Source organism: Rattus norvegicus, chromosome 10 (genome assembly GCF_036323735.1).
Source record: "Rattus norvegicus strain BN/NHsdMcwi chromosome 10, GRCr8, whole genome shotgun sequence".
Lineage (NCBI taxonomy): Eukaryota > Metazoa > Chordata > Mammalia > Rodentia > Muridae > Rattus > Rattus norvegicus.
Window position 1 is genome coordinate 28,091,140 of NC_086028.1, and position 15,648 is coordinate 28,106,787.

The 15,648-nt window shown below is 40.0% G+C and overlaps 1 protein-coding gene and 1 long non-coding RNA gene across 2 annotated transcripts in view; one reads left to right on the forward strand and one right to left on the reverse strand.

Moving 5' to 3' along the window:
* Window positions 1–15,648, forward strand: part of Atp10b (ATPase phospholipid transporting 10B) — a 256,073-nt gene that overhangs the window by 94,411 nt on the left and 146,014 nt on the right. The gene's annotated exons all lie outside the window — the stretch shown is intronic.
* LOC134480671 (uncharacterized) overlaps window positions 1–15,648 on the reverse strand; it is an 82,219-nt gene that overhangs the window by 52,962 nt on the left and 13,609 nt on the right. The window contains exon 2 of the long non-coding RNA XR_010055324.1: window positions 9,941–10,023. This is a non-coding gene — a long non-coding RNA (uncharacterized LOC134480671). The remainder of the gene's footprint in view (window positions 1–9,940; window positions 10,024–15,648) is intronic.

Here is a 15,648-nt window from a genome sequence, read left to right on the forward strand (position 1 = left end):
ATAGGTAGCAATGAATATCCTAGTAAGAGCACCAGTGGAAGGGGAAGCCCTTGGTCCTGCCAAGACTGAACCGCCAGTGAATGTGATTGTTGGGGGGAGGGTGGTAATGGGGGGAGGATGGGGAGGGGAACACCCATAGAGAAGGGGAGGGAGAGGGGTTAGGGGGAATGTTGGCCCGGAAACCTGGGAAAGGGAATAACAATTGAAATGTAAATAAGAAATACTCAAGTTAATAAAGATGAAAAAAACAAAAAGAAAAAAATATTCAATAAAAAAATAGTTAAATAATTTTTACTACTTCTTCAGGACCATATAATGCACCTTCATATAATACTTTTAATACTATTAATACTTTTGTCATAAACTATAGTTTGTTAGTTAATGATACTGTTTTATTAGTTTAGGCCAACTAATATGCCTGATAGAATAAGGAAACTGTGTTCATCACTATATGACAAAATTTAATTTTATCTGTGATTATAAAAATAAAATGGTATAAATAATGGCTCAAAAAAATAAGAGGCTCAAGAAATAGACCTTTAGAAGTGTGAAGTACGGCAGCAGCTCTCTGCTCCCAGACCCTGTGAGAGAGAGACCCAACCGCCTGGTCAGGTGGGCACTCCTGAGGCTGCAGAGCGGAAGAGACCACCAACACTGCCCACCCCTGCCCACATCCCTGGCCCAAGAGGAAACTGTATAAGGCCTCTGGGTTCCCGTAGGGGAGGGCCCAGGAGCGGCAGGACCCCTGCCTGAGACACCCCCGGAACCTGAGGGAAACAGACCGGATAAACAGTTCTCTGCACCCAAATCCCGTGGGAGGGAGAGCTGAACCTTCAGAGAGGCAGACAAGCCTGGGAAACCAGAAGAGACTGCTCCCTGCACACACATCTCGGACGCCAGAGGAAAAAGCCAAAGACCATCTGGAACCCTGGTGCACTGAAGCTCCCGGAAACGGCGGCACAGGTCTTCCTGGTTGCTGCCGCTGCAGAGAGCCCCTGGGCAGCACCCCACGAGCGAACTTGAGCCTCAGGACCACAGGTAAGAACAAATTTTCTGCTGCAAGAAAGCTGCCTGGTGAACTCAAGACACAGGCCCACAGGAACAGCTGAAGACCTGTAGAGAGGAAAAACTACACGCCCGAAAGCAGAACACTCTGTCCCCATAACTGACTGAAAGAGAGGAAAACAGGTCTACAGCACTCCTGACACACAGGCTTATAGGACAGTCTAGCCACTGTCAGAAATAGCAGAACAAAGTAACACTAGAGATAATCTGATGGCGAGAGGCAAGCGCAGGAACCCAAGCAACAGAAACCAAGACTACATGCCATCATCGGAGCCCAATTCTCCCACCAAAACAAACATGGAATATCCAAACACACCAGAAAAGCAAGATCTAGTTTCAAAATCATATTTGATCATGATGCTGGAGGACTTCAAGAAAGACGTGAAGAACTCCCTTAGGGAAACACAGGAAAACATTAATAAACAAGTAGAAGCCTACAGAGAGGAATCACAAAAATCCCTGAAAGAATTCCAGGAAAACACAATCAAACAGTTGAAGGAATTAAAAATGGAAATAGAAGCAATCAAAAAAGAACACATGGAAACAACCCTGGATATAGAAAACCAAAAGAAGAGACAAGGAGCTGTAGATACAAGCTTCACCAACAGAATACAAGAGATGGAAGAGAGAATCTCAGGAGCAGAAGATTCCATAGAAATCATTGACTCAACTGTCAAAGATAATGTAAAGCGGAAAAAGCTACTGGTCCAAAACATACAGGAAATCCAGGACTCAATGAGAAGATCAAACCTAAGGATAATAGGTATAGAAGAGAGTGAAGACTCCCAGCTCAAAGGACCAGTAAATATCTTCAACAAAATCATAGAAGAAAACTTCCCTAATCTAAAAAAAGAGATACCCATAGGCATACAAGAAGCCTACAGAACTCCAAATAGATTGGACCAGAAAAGAAACACCTCCCGTCACATAATAGTCAAAACACCAAACGCACAAAATAAAGAAAGAATATTAAAAGCAGTAAGGGAAAAAGGTCAAGTAACATATAAAGGCAGACCTATCAGAATCACACCAGACTTCTCGCCAGAAACTATGAAGGCTAGAAGATCCTGGACTGATGTCATACAGACCCTAAGAGAACACAAATGCCAGCCCAGGTTACTGTATCCTGCAAAACTCTCAATTAACATAGATGGAGAAACCAAGATATTCCATGACAAAACCAAATTTACACAATATCTTTCTACAAATCCAGCACTACAAAGGATAATAAATGGTAAAGCCCAACATAAGGAGGCAAGCTATACCCTAGAAGAAGCAAGAAACTAATCGTCTTGGCAACAAAACAAAGAGAATGAAAGCACACAAACATAACCTCACATCCAAATATGAATATAAAGGGAAGCAATAATCACTATTCCTTAATATCTCTCAATATCAATGGCCTCAACTCCCCAATAAAAAGACATAGATTAACAAACTGGATACGCAACGAGGACCCTGCATTCTGCTGCCTACAGGAAACACACCTCAGAGACAAAGACAGACACTACCTCAGAGTGAAAGGCTGGAAAACAACTTTCCAAGCAAATGGTCAGAAGAAGCAAGCTGGAGTAGCCATTCTAATATCAAATAAAATCAATTTCCAACTAAAAGTCATCAAAAAAGATAAGGAAGGACACTTCATATTCATCAAAGGAAAAATCCACCAAGATGAACTCTCAATCCTAAATATCTATGCCCCAAATACAAGGGCACCTACATAAGTAAAAGAAACCTTACTAAAGCTCAAAACACACATTGCACCTCACACAATAATAGTGGGAGATTTCAACACACCACTCTTATCAATGGACAGATCATGGAAACAGAAATTAAACAGTGATGTCGACAGACTAAGAGAAGTCATGAGCCAAATGGACTTAACGGATATTTATAGAACATTCTATCCTAAAGCAAAAGGATATACCTTCTTCTCAGCTCCTCATGGTACTTTCTCCAAAATTGACCATATAATTGGTCAAAAAACGGGCCTCAACAGGTACAGAAAGATAGAAATAATCCCATGCGTGCTATCGGACCACCACGGCCTAAAACTGGTCTTCAATAACAATAAGGGACTAATGCCCACATATACATGGAAGTTGAACAATGCTCTACTCAATGATAACCTGGTCAAGGAAGAAATAAAGAAAGAAATTAAAAACTTTTTAGAATTTAATGAAAATGAAGGTACAACATACCCAAACTTATGGGACACAATGAAAGCTGTGCTAAGAGGAAAACTCATAGTGCTGAGTGCCTGCAGAAAGAAACAGGAAAGAGCATATGTCAGCAGCTTGACAGCACACCTAAAAGCTCTAGAACCAAAAGAAGCAAATACACCCAGGAGGAGTAGAAGGCAGGAAATAATCAAACTCAGAGCTGAAATCAACCAAGTAGAAACAAAAAGGACCATAGAAAGAATCAACAGAACCAAAAGTTGGTTCTTTGAGAAAATCAACAAGATAGATAAACCCTTAGCCAGACTAACGAGAGGACACAGAGAGTGCGTCCAAATTAACAAAATCAGAAATGAAAAGGGAGACATAACTATAGATTCAGAGGAAATTCAAAAAATCATCAGGTCTTACTATAAAAGCCTATAGTCAACAAAACTTGAAAATCTGCAGGAAATGGACAATTTCCTAGACAGATACCAGGTACCGAAGTTAAATCAGGAACAGATAAACCAGTTAAACAGATTCAATGCAATCCCCATCAAAATACCAATCCAATTCTTCAAAGAGTTAGACAGAACAATTTGCAAATTCATCTGGAATAACAAAAAACCCAGGATAGCTAAAGCTATCCTCAACAATAAAAGGACTTCAGGGGGAATCACTATCCCTGAACTCAAGCAGTATTACAGAGCAATAGTGATAAAAACTGCATGGTATTGGTACAGAGACAGACAGATAGACCAATGGAATAGAATTGAAGACCCAGAAATGAACCCACACACCTATGGTCACTTGATTTTTGACAAAGGAGCCAAAACCATCCAATGGAAAAAAGATAGCATTTTCAGCAAATGGTGCTGGTTCAACTGGAGGGCAACATGTAGAAGAATGCAGATCGATCCATCCTTATCACCCTGTACAAAGCTTAAGTCCAAGTGGATCAAGGACCTCCACATCAAACCAGACACACTCAAACTAATAGAAGAAAAACTAGGGAAGCATCTGGAACACATAGGCACTGGAAAAAATTTCCTGAACAAAACACCAATGGCTTATGCTCTAAGATCAAGAATCGACAAATGGGATCTCATAAAACTGCAAAGCTTCTGTAAGGCAAAGGACACTGTGGTTAGGACAAAACGGCAACCAACAGATTGGGAAAAGATCTTTACCAATCCTACAACAGATAGAGGCCTTATATCCAAAATATACAAAGAACTCAAGAAGTTAGACCGCAGGGAAACAAATAACCCTATTAAAAAATGGGGTTCAGAGCTAAACAAAGAATTCACAGCTGAGGAATGCCGAATGGCTGAGAAACACCTAAAGAAATGTTCAACATCTTTAGTCATAAGGGAAATGCAAATCAAAACAACCCTGAGATTTCACCTCACACCAGTGCGATTGGCTAAGATCAAAAACTCAGGTGACAGCAGATGCTGGCGAGGATGTGGAGAAAGAGGAACACTCCTCCATTGTTGGTGGGGTTGCAGACTGGTAAAACCATTCTGGAAATCAGTCTGGAGGTTCCTCAGAAAATTGGACATTGAACTGCCTGAGGATCCAGCTATACCTCTCTTGGGCATATACCCAAAAGATGCCTCAACATATAAAAGAGACACGTGCTCCACTATGTTCATCGCAGCCTTATTTATAATAGCCAGAAGCTGGAAAGAACCCAGATGCCCTTCAACAGAGGAATGGATACAGAAAATGTGGTACATCTACACAATGGAATATTACTCAGCTATCAAAAACGAGTTTATGAAATTCGTAGGCAAATGGTTGGAACTGGAAAATATCATCCTGAGTGAGCTAACCCAATCACAGAAAGACATACATGGTATGCACTCATTGATAAGTGGCTATTAGCCCAAATGCTTGAATTACCCTAGATCCCTAGAACAAACGAAACTCAAGACGGATGATCAAAATGTGAATGCTTCACTCCTTCTTTAAATGAGGAAAAAGAATACCCTTGGCAGGGAAGGGAGAGGCAAAGATTAAAACAGAGACTGAAGGAACACCCATTCAGAGCCTGCCCCACATGTGGCCCATACATATACAGCCACCCAATTAGACAAGATGGATGAAGCAAAGAAGTGCAGACCGACAGGAGCCGGATGTAGATCGCTCCTGAGAGACACAGCCAGAATACAGCAAATACAGAGGCGAATACCAGCAGCAAACCACTGAACTGAGAATAGGCCCCTTGTTGAAGGAATCAGAGAAAGAACTGGAAGAGCTTGAAGGGGCTCGAGACCCCAAAAGTACAACAATGCCAAGCAACCAGAGCTTCCAGGGACTAAGCCACTACCTAAAGACTATACATGGACTGACCCTGGACTCTGACCCCATAGGTAGCAATGAATATCCTAGTAAGAGCACCAGTGGAAGGGGAAGCCCTGGGTCCTGCTAAGACTGAACCCCCAGTGAACTAGTCTATGGGGGGAGGGCGGCAATGGGGGGAGGGTTGGGAGGGGAACACCCATAAGGAAGGGGAGGGGGGAGGGGGATGTTTGCCCGGAAACCGGGAAAGGGAATAACACTCAAAATGTATATAAGAAATACTCAAGTTAATAAAAAAAATAAAAAATAAAAAATAAAATCAATTTCCAACTAAAAGTCATCAAAAAAGATAAGGAAGGACACTTCATATTCATCAAAGGAAAAATCCACCAAGATGAACTCTCAATCCTAAATATCTATGCCCCAAATACAAGGGCACCTACATACGTAAAAGAAACCTTACTAATGCTCAAAGCACACATTGCACCCCACACAATAATAGTGGGAGATTTCAACACACCACTCTCATCAATGGACAGATCATCGAAACAGAAATTAAACAGTGATGTCGACAGACTAAGAGAAGTCATGAGCCAAATGGACTTAACGAATATTTATAGAACATTCTCTCCTAAAGCAAAAGGATATACCTTCTTCTCAGCTCCTCATGGTACTTTCTCCAAAATTGACCATATAATTGGTCAAAAAACGGGCCTCAACAGGTACAGAAAGATTAAAACAGAGACTGAAGGAACACCCATTCAGAGCCTGCCCCACAGGTGGCCCATACATATACAGCCATCCAATTAGACAAGATGGATGAAGCAAAGAAGTGCAGACCGACAGGAGCCGGATGTAGATCGCTCCTGAGAGACACAGCCAGAATACAGCAAATACAGAGGCGAATGCCAGCAGCAAACCACTGAACTGAGAATAGGCCCCTTGTTGAAGGAATCAGAGAAAGAACTGGAAGAGCTTGAAGGGGCTCGAGACCCCAAAAGTACAACAATGTCAAGCAACCAGAGCTTCCAGGGACTAAGCCACTACCTAAAGACTATACATGGACTGACCCTGGACTCTGACCCCATAGGTAGCAATGAATATCCTAGTAAGAGCACCAGTGGAAGGGGAAGCCCTGGGTCCTGCTAAGACTGAACCCCCAGTGAACTAGACTGTTGTGGGGAGGGCGGCAATGGGGGGAGGGTTGGGAGGGGAACACCCATAAGGAAGGGGAGGGGGGAGGCGGATGTTTGCCCGGAAACCGGGAAAGGGAATTACACTCGAAATGTATATAAGAAATACTCAAGTTAATAAAAAAAAAAAGAAAGGGACAAAAAAAAGAAAAAGAAAAGAAAATGGTATAAATAATGGCATAAAAAAAATAAGAGGCTCAAGAAATAGACCTTTAGAAGTGTGAAGTACAAAATAAATGTAACTAATATGTTTAATGAGGAATCAAAGACTCCTCATTCTTTGTAGGCTACTGCTGTTAACTATTTTTGTTCCGAATGATAGTAAGTTACAAAGGGGGTTAACCTAGTATCTCTGCTAGCATATGCCTAGACAAGAGATCAATATAAGTGATCCTGGAAGATAACTGAAAACAGAGTCAGTATTCTGGGCCTCTCTGGAGGCTAAATGTATTGACTAACTACATTAGGACGACACGAGGAATTGGAGTGTGTATAGCCATTCTGTTTGCTAAGTGTGCAGAAGCGTTTCTTCAGAAGTGTTTGTCTTTCCTTCCTCTCTCTTCAGGGTAAAAGAGTGTTTGTAGGCAGACAGCTGGTGGTGTGCTTACTTGGGATCAGGTCATAACGCATGACTGCTTCCAGGAAAGCTGTTTGTACAAGCCTGGGAGAGGGCTCAGTCCAGTGTTGGAAGCAGCAGAGACTGTCTGCAGAATAAACACGCAACTTCCTAAAGATCATTTCTGTGTTTTGAATAGCTCCCTAGTGGAATGGGAGGAAGGAACAGGGAGGCCATTTCTACTCCACGAGCTTATCACATCCCACTGAGATGAGATTGCCATGGCAATCAAGAGGTATGAAGGGATGGTACACTTCCCAAAGGTGACTGACGGCAAGATGGGAATGGGGTCAACCAAAGACCCAAACACTCTTGCTACTGCTAATTATTCTTGCAGGGATAAATTAGGAAAGACATAAATATTAAAAGAACTCTTGATACTCAAGAGCCTTCCATATGTTGCAATAATTAGCATTAAATAAGCTGAGGACAGGCAGTTCCAAAATAATAGTGCCTAATTTAACACTGGTTTGGGGTTGGGGGCACTGGCTATTTCTGGACCAATTACAGAGGAGAAGCAAAAAATGTAACTAGCTATGGCATCATTTAGTGTTCTAAAGAAACCAGATAGCCCTTCAGATACTTAAAGAGAACCTCCATTGGACAACTATAAACCCTCAGTGGGGCAGAAACCAAGGCCAATAAATGACGGTCACAACATGACTCCACAGTTGGGAAACTGTCCATAATGAAATGAAATGCTTTGCCAAATAACAGCTTCACCATCAAAGATGAACAAGCACAGAATGGCCTGCAGGCTGTGAGGATTTATGGTGCTCCTTGAATTTTAGTCAAGTTACAATGCATATAATATAAGAATGGGCTTTGACAGTTGGCCCTTAAAAAAAAAAACATTTTGGTCTAAGTAACCTTTGAAAATCCTCTATGTTAAAAGATATAATATGTGCATGATTTTATTTATTATAACCTTGCCAGTTAAGGTCAGAGTGCCTCTGGGGGAAATGCTGTCAAAAGGGTGTTTGCTATTCCCTCTCAGTGGGATTAGAGGGTTTAAAGCTGAAGGGATTGTGGCAATTAATGTCTTTACCTGTGTGTTCTTTGGGGAATATATTTTAAGAGCAGATGGGAATGACAGGAGGAACATATGCACATCAATATATGCTTGAGTGTGCACCATATACAATTGAAAGTTTCAGTATAAAATCAGATACACTGTTAGCCTATGACTCACATAGGAACCAGACAGGGGTAAAATATGAACCTTCTCATCCTTGTTAAACTTCCAAAGACTATACTCACCTCTATCATATGGATTTGGATTGAATAACTCATCTTATTGGGGACATAATAGAAAAGAATAAACTTTACTTTCATATTTTTATTTACTGTTTCAGAATTTATTATGTAATATATTATGATTTGATCTAATCTACCCTCCACCCACATTTTTATGTATTTTAGATTGATACCATCATGAGAAAAGGCAGGAAATTTTTTATCACCATCAGAAATCTCCCTCGAAGCTAGACCATTTACAGTTACCTTCCTGTCTCTTTCTTACCCTTGGATATTGCAAACCATGGATCTACCTTCCACTAATAGAGATTTGCCTTCTTTAGAGATGCATATAAATTGATTTAAAATAATGTCTGAAACGGATTCATATTGTTGAATTTCTCCATAGTTCTTTTTTTCTCATTATTAGTAACAGGACCATACATCTTACGGCTTTGGTGGCTCTCTGAAACTTGGGAAGAAAAAAAAAACATAATTCCAATACAGTGTATCCTTTTTGCCTCCAAAGCCATTGCCATGGGCACAATACTGCCAAGTCCCACTGCCAGCACAGGATAGACCTGATCTCCTTGAATCATATTCATGATTTTTGTATGCAGTTGCCTTTTAGGAGCAGAAAATCACTTGAGCCTCCACCTTTCACAAGCTGAAAACTTAGCTAGGTGGCAACTTGCTACAAAGGTACTTTTCCCACAGTTCTGCTACAGAGTAAAAAGTCTCTACTTAATGGGACTAATGCCCCTTAACAATTACAGCCTCTCTTTCAACTCATGCCTTGGCTGTAGCATTAAGCATCCTGCATCTCTTTTTCTTGTCAAGCTGTACATGTTGTATTTCTTTTTGCTCCACTTGCTCCTTTTCATTGTGGATATGCATAAGAATTATCAGTAATAACCATGCCATCAAAGCAATCAGTCCACCATCTTTTAGTTTAGTCTCGGGATCATAAGACAGCATGACTGCCAGAATATCATACGAATAGCCTCTCGACCAGTTGCTAAAGGAGAGTCTGTGATCTTCTGAGACCTCCTGAGCTGTTTTTATTGCTCTCACAGTTCGGATTACACTGTCTATATCTCACAGTTTGGTTTACTCTGAGCAGTACTGCCATGCAGGCAGCTCCTAGAATGGCTGATAAAGCTCTGCTTGTAGAATTCAGCCACTTTTCTGCTCCAATGTTCTCAAGTCTTCCACATTCCCCTCAAAAATAACACATTGCTGCTTTCTTCGCAGCAATGGCTTCACATTTTCTGGCACCCACTTCTTAGTCATTGCTTTTCGTTGCTGTGATAAAAACCCCATGACCAGAAGTGACTTAGGAAGAGTTTATTTTGGCTTACAGTTTCAGAGGAGAGTCTATGACGGATGTGGGACGCACGGCAGCAGACAGCTCGAGCAGGAAGTGGAGAGGCCACAGCTTCTTCTACAAACATGAAGCAGAAAGAATAAACTGGAAGTAAGGTCAGGCTATAAACCCATAAAACCTTACCCCCAGTGGCATATTTTCTCCAGCAGGACTCCAGGATCTAAAGTTCTATAGCATCCCCAAGCAGCATATTCAAGTACATGAGCCTATAGAGTGTCTCATGTAAACCACCACACCCCACTGAGTTAGCATGGCACCTTTGCTAAAAAAAATAACAAACCAACGAAGACCTACTTTTATGTTGTCTAATGTATTCCATTGATCGACATATATTTAATTCAATAATTTCATGTCTTAATTTATACTTATAGTAACTACTGAAGTCAGACTAAGTTGTCAAGGATCTTTCCTTTCAAAATGGTGTTGACTGTTTCATGTCCTTTGAAATTCGGATAATTTTTAAATGTAATTTGACAGCATCTTTCAAAAAATTCTGTTACAGCTTTGACTGGGTATCACTAAATATATAGTACAACTGTCAACATAGTACATAATTATTACTTTAAGTCATTTTTCTTTCTTTGATCAATATTTTATGATAAGTGAGAGAACTTGATTTTCTAACTGCATTTGTGCTATAATGTTCTAATTATGTTGCTCTTGGATATGTAAAGTCAAAGTTAGTCTTCTTTTAGCTATTATTAATATATAAATATAATGGATTTTTATAGATTGAGCTTGTATTTTCCAACCGTATCTCTACAGAAAAATCTTACATCTCAGGATTCTCAATATACATTTTCAGACTGTGCACAAATCAAGGCAATTTTACATTTCCCTTTTAAACACATACTGCCTTTAGTAGTGTGTCTTACTTTCTTGCACTGCCTAATTCTTTGTATAGAAGATATTCTTGCTTTAATCATGATCTTGGGTAAACACATTCAGTCTTTCAGGCCCAAGTACGCTATTGGCTAAAATTAAATCTCATAAGATTACCCTATGAAGTACAAAGATTCCGGACAGAGCTGCCTGGATGGTTCAGCAAGTAAAACAACTGTCACGTAACCATAACAACCTGAGTCCAACCACTGCAACCCATTTAAGCTAGAAGAGAACGAACTCTGTGAAGCTGCCCTCTAACCTCCATATGTGTGCCCCTCTACATATATCACACACACACACACACACACACACACACACACACACACACACACACAACTAATAAATAATTTTAAAGGGCCCAGTTTGCATGGTTTGTTCATAAACAAAAGTTGGATTTTTGTCAAAAGGTTTTGTTTTTTCTGTTAAAATGATCCTAGATTTTTACCTTTATTTTATTAATATGCTGACCTAAATTGAGTTTTATATGTTAAATCCTGTCTTGTGTTTCGGAAACAGTTCCTAGTTGACAACAGTCTATTACCCTTTCTGTATCATACTGGACTAGATTTGTTAATATTAATAAGGGATGTTTTAGCCTGTGTTCATGAGGGATATTGGTATACAGTTTCCTTTTGATGTATTGGTAATAATAAACTTATTAAACCATTTGAGGAAAGTTTCCACCTCTTATATCTCCCAGAGGAATTTGTATATAGCTTGTCTCACTTTGCTTTGAATGTTACATGGAGCCCACAGTAAGGCTATCTGTGCCTGTTCTTCAGGAGACTTTAATTTTATTTTTATGTGTGTGTGTGTGTGTGTGAGAGAGAGAGAGAGAGAGAGAGAGAGAGAGAGAGAGAGAGAGAGAGAGAGATCCTCTGGAGCTGGAGATACCAATGGTTGTGAGCTACCTAGAATGGGTTCTAGGGACCTAACTCAGATTCTCTGAAACAATAGTACCTGATCTTAACCACTGAGCCATCTCCCTAGCCTCAAACTTTTTAAAATTAAGTTTTGTAACTGGCATAAGATTCTTTGTAAATTTGGTTTCTTTTAGGGTCAGTTATAACTAGTTAATGGTTTTTAAAGAGTTATGTTCATTGTTAGTTGTCAAACATATTGTCATGAAATATTCTTTTATCATCTTTTCATTACTGAAGAGTGCAGAGTGCTTAGTGACAGTGGCATTCATTCCTTTTGTCTTCTGGAACCAAATAGCACTTTATAAAACATCTCAATCTTTTCAATGAAAACTATTTGGTGTTTGAGTAATCACATACCTATAATTAACTATCAATAATTCTGTATTTGTCTTTATTTTCTTCCTCTTGTAAAAACAGATTTACTTTGGTGTTTTCTAATTCATACATTCAAAAATTAGATCCTTGACTTTGTCGTTAGCGTATATTCATTGTATAAAATAGTGAGACTTTGTTATCACACTTTCTTGTGTGTGTGCACAATCTGCTTTGGAATTATTCATCCCCTTTTGCCGTTTCTGTGCCGTTCTCGTCCCTTAATGCCCCCTTCCTCTTTCCACAGAGTCCCACATCTGCTTTCAAATGTAATTTTGTTTTTGGTAAGTCTGGATTCCATATATTAGAGAAGAGAAAATATGACTTTTGTTTATCTGGATGAGGGTTCTTCTGCTTAATATGATCATCTATAGTACTACCCATTTTCCAAATAATATCATTTATTTCTTATTAATGGCTAATGGTGCCATTACAAATATCACATTTCCCTTTTCTAGTCAAGTGTTCATAGTCACCTAGGTTCCATAACTTGGCTATTGAACAAAGTACTTTATAAAAGAGAATGGACAGGTATCTCTGTGTATGCTCATCTAGATTCCCTCAGGGGTTCACCTAAGAATAGTTTAGATGAGTCATAATTCAGTTTGGGTTTTAGCTTTTTTATGAATTCTCACACCAATTTATATAACATCTTGTCTAAGTCACATCTCTTCCTGCATCCCTACCAGAGTTTCTTGTTTGATTTCTTGATGACAGCTTTTTGACTGGGAGGAAGTGGCTCTTAGCATTAATTGGATTTATAGTTCCTTGATGGGTCAGTGTGTTGAACATTATAGACTTATTGGCCATGTGTATTCAATCTTTGGGGGATTAGTCAGCTTATTTACCTACTTTAAGCTTATGTATATAAAACAGCTCCCTTCTCTGTGCCTAGAATCCACTGCTTATAGCTCCATCTGATAAAGGAAAGCTCATTCAAATGCCAAGGAATTAACTTCTATCCGGTAGAGTAGCCTTAAACTAACTACTTCATCTATATTTGTCTCATATCCCCCATCTATAAAATGAGAAAAGAGAGATCTCCTTGTTCAGCATGACAAGGAACTGAGCTAGCAGACCAGAGGATGCTGACATTTAAAGCATGAAGTAGACATGAGACCTGCAGACATAGTCTTGTGCCTAAAGTCTATGATACTTAGGCCCTGCACAGAGCTCACCTTTCCTTAGCTGTGTTTTGCCTGTCTACAAAACAAGGTCGGGCAATTCCATGATGGGCTGTGTCCACACTGAATGAGTTACATCAGTCACCAGGCACAGTGCTAGGGTTGGAACTTAAATTATGTTGTTATGCACAAAACACTTACTGATGCACACTGTGAGTTTTTTAAATTCTGCTTGTCACTCTGACATATCGTCAGACTCATCACTGATTTAAAGAACCATGGATAGGAAAAAGAACAAAGAATGTGTAGCTTCAAAGTATAGTTTTATCCTTTCTTCTTTAAGATTCTTCACATCTATGGAGTAAGACTGAACTGTATTGACTTGACAGCCGAGGCTCTCTGTGCCCTTTTATTTCTCTTATACTTTCTCATTTCTATAGGTCTATCATGGTCTATCCCCACATACACTATATTTCTAATATCCTTGCCTTTCCTTTTTGTTCTCCTTATTCCTGGAAAGACTCTGTGCTCTGTGTCTACTCCTAGAAATTCTTATTTCAAGTCCAGTAGAATCTAATAGGCTCTTTCTACTGTACTTTACTTTCCATTCTGTGCTGTACTCGCCTTTCTTCTGTTTCTGCCTCCTAGATGATGTTTTTCAGTCCCTCGAGTCTCACACCTCTTTTCCTATGTAGCCCTTATTCAATTTAGCTATTCTATCTAGTTGCATTCATGACACAACCCACCCTCTAGCTCTCCTAACTTCCCTCTGGTGCAGAAGAGCAGGAATACATTATAATCCTCTTTGGAATCCAGCTTGGCTATTACAGAGCTTGGTACACAGATGGTCTCAGTAGTTACTGGGGAAAAAAGGGGGAGGGGATAACAAGATGGACAGAAAGAATCGTGTTGTAAAAGGCTCTCTGTGAGTTCAGACCTGTGGTCACAATAAGTGTGAGCACATTTATACCTAATATCCTAATGAGCTGTCCAGCCTAGCAATGGTATCCAGAAATGAAAGAACACGTGTCCTTTCATTATAGCCATCTGGGTATGCTGGTCCAACCATGAGATCCTAGAAAATCTGGATGCTTCAGGGACCTGATGATAATTTAATTCAGTGTCTGCATATTATAAATATACAAAGTAAGGTGAGGGTAGATTTATCTCTGCCCCCCCCACCAAATTCCAGAGAAGAATTTAACAAATAAGCAGCCATGACTAGGATTGGAGGATCTTGCCTGTCATGACACTTCATTCATTCCTACTCCCATCCCAAGACTTTGTCCCATTGCCATTGTCCTGGACAGTGCCCTGGCCTTCCTGTGTTAAGCCTGTGATATAGTGGTAGCTCATTCCAAGAGTCTGGAGACAGTAGATTGTCACATTCCAAGACATTAGAGCTGCCAGCCTTAGGACTGGTCTGAAGAAGTTGAAGGAACAGATCCCACAGACAATGTTCACTTGCCTTCTCTGTTTTTATAGTATACTAGCAGAAGTCTAAAACTCACAGAAAGCTATTATGCTGAGAGTGGGCTTTATTACATGGGAAGGGCACTAGTTAAAATCATCTAGGAGACAAGGCCAAGGGAGTAGAATCTACAGGTGCTTTAAAATTCAGCCTCCATGTCCTCTTTCTATAGAGTCACAGAATTTCTTTCATAGCACTCACATATAACAACACATATTAGAACATTATCAACCAGGGATGTTCACTTCAGGCCTTATATTAAGATTCCACTGGGACTCCATTGCATCAAGAAAATATAAGTGAATGTCCACCTACCTGATCTCAGACTCCAGCTCCTCTTGGAGGATGAGCTGACACTTCCTGACCCATGACCCAAAATCCCAACCCTAAATGACACTGTCAGATTCTCCAGAATAACTCTGCACCTCCTTGCAAACAAAAAAACTCTCAAGTATGAATTCTAAAAACTCAGATAATACTTCCCAGAGATGTGGACAAAGACAAAAGTTCCTTGGAACAAGGTTAAATTCTCTGCTACTGACACCCAGTAACAGATATGCTTCCTGGCATACTCTGATTTCAGCAAAGCGCTTGTAGAATGCTTGTACTTAGGAATTAGCTAAGCCTGTGTAAACGTTATCTACACCCCTGAGACCTTCTCCCATACTAGGGATGGGTCTGAGTTTTCCTCTTAAAAAAATAGAGCTAGAGATACTTAGCCCCACAGTATGTTTAAAGTTCCGAATTTGTGCCTTCAATGGCCAGGATAGGGTGCTAATAGACAATAGGAATCCTAGGAATGTTAGCTCATGTTAATAGCCTTTCTAATTCCTTCCTTTCTCAGTCTCCTTTCTCTTTTCCCTGCTTCTTTACCCCACTTTCTATCTTCCCTTGACCTCAGAAGAAG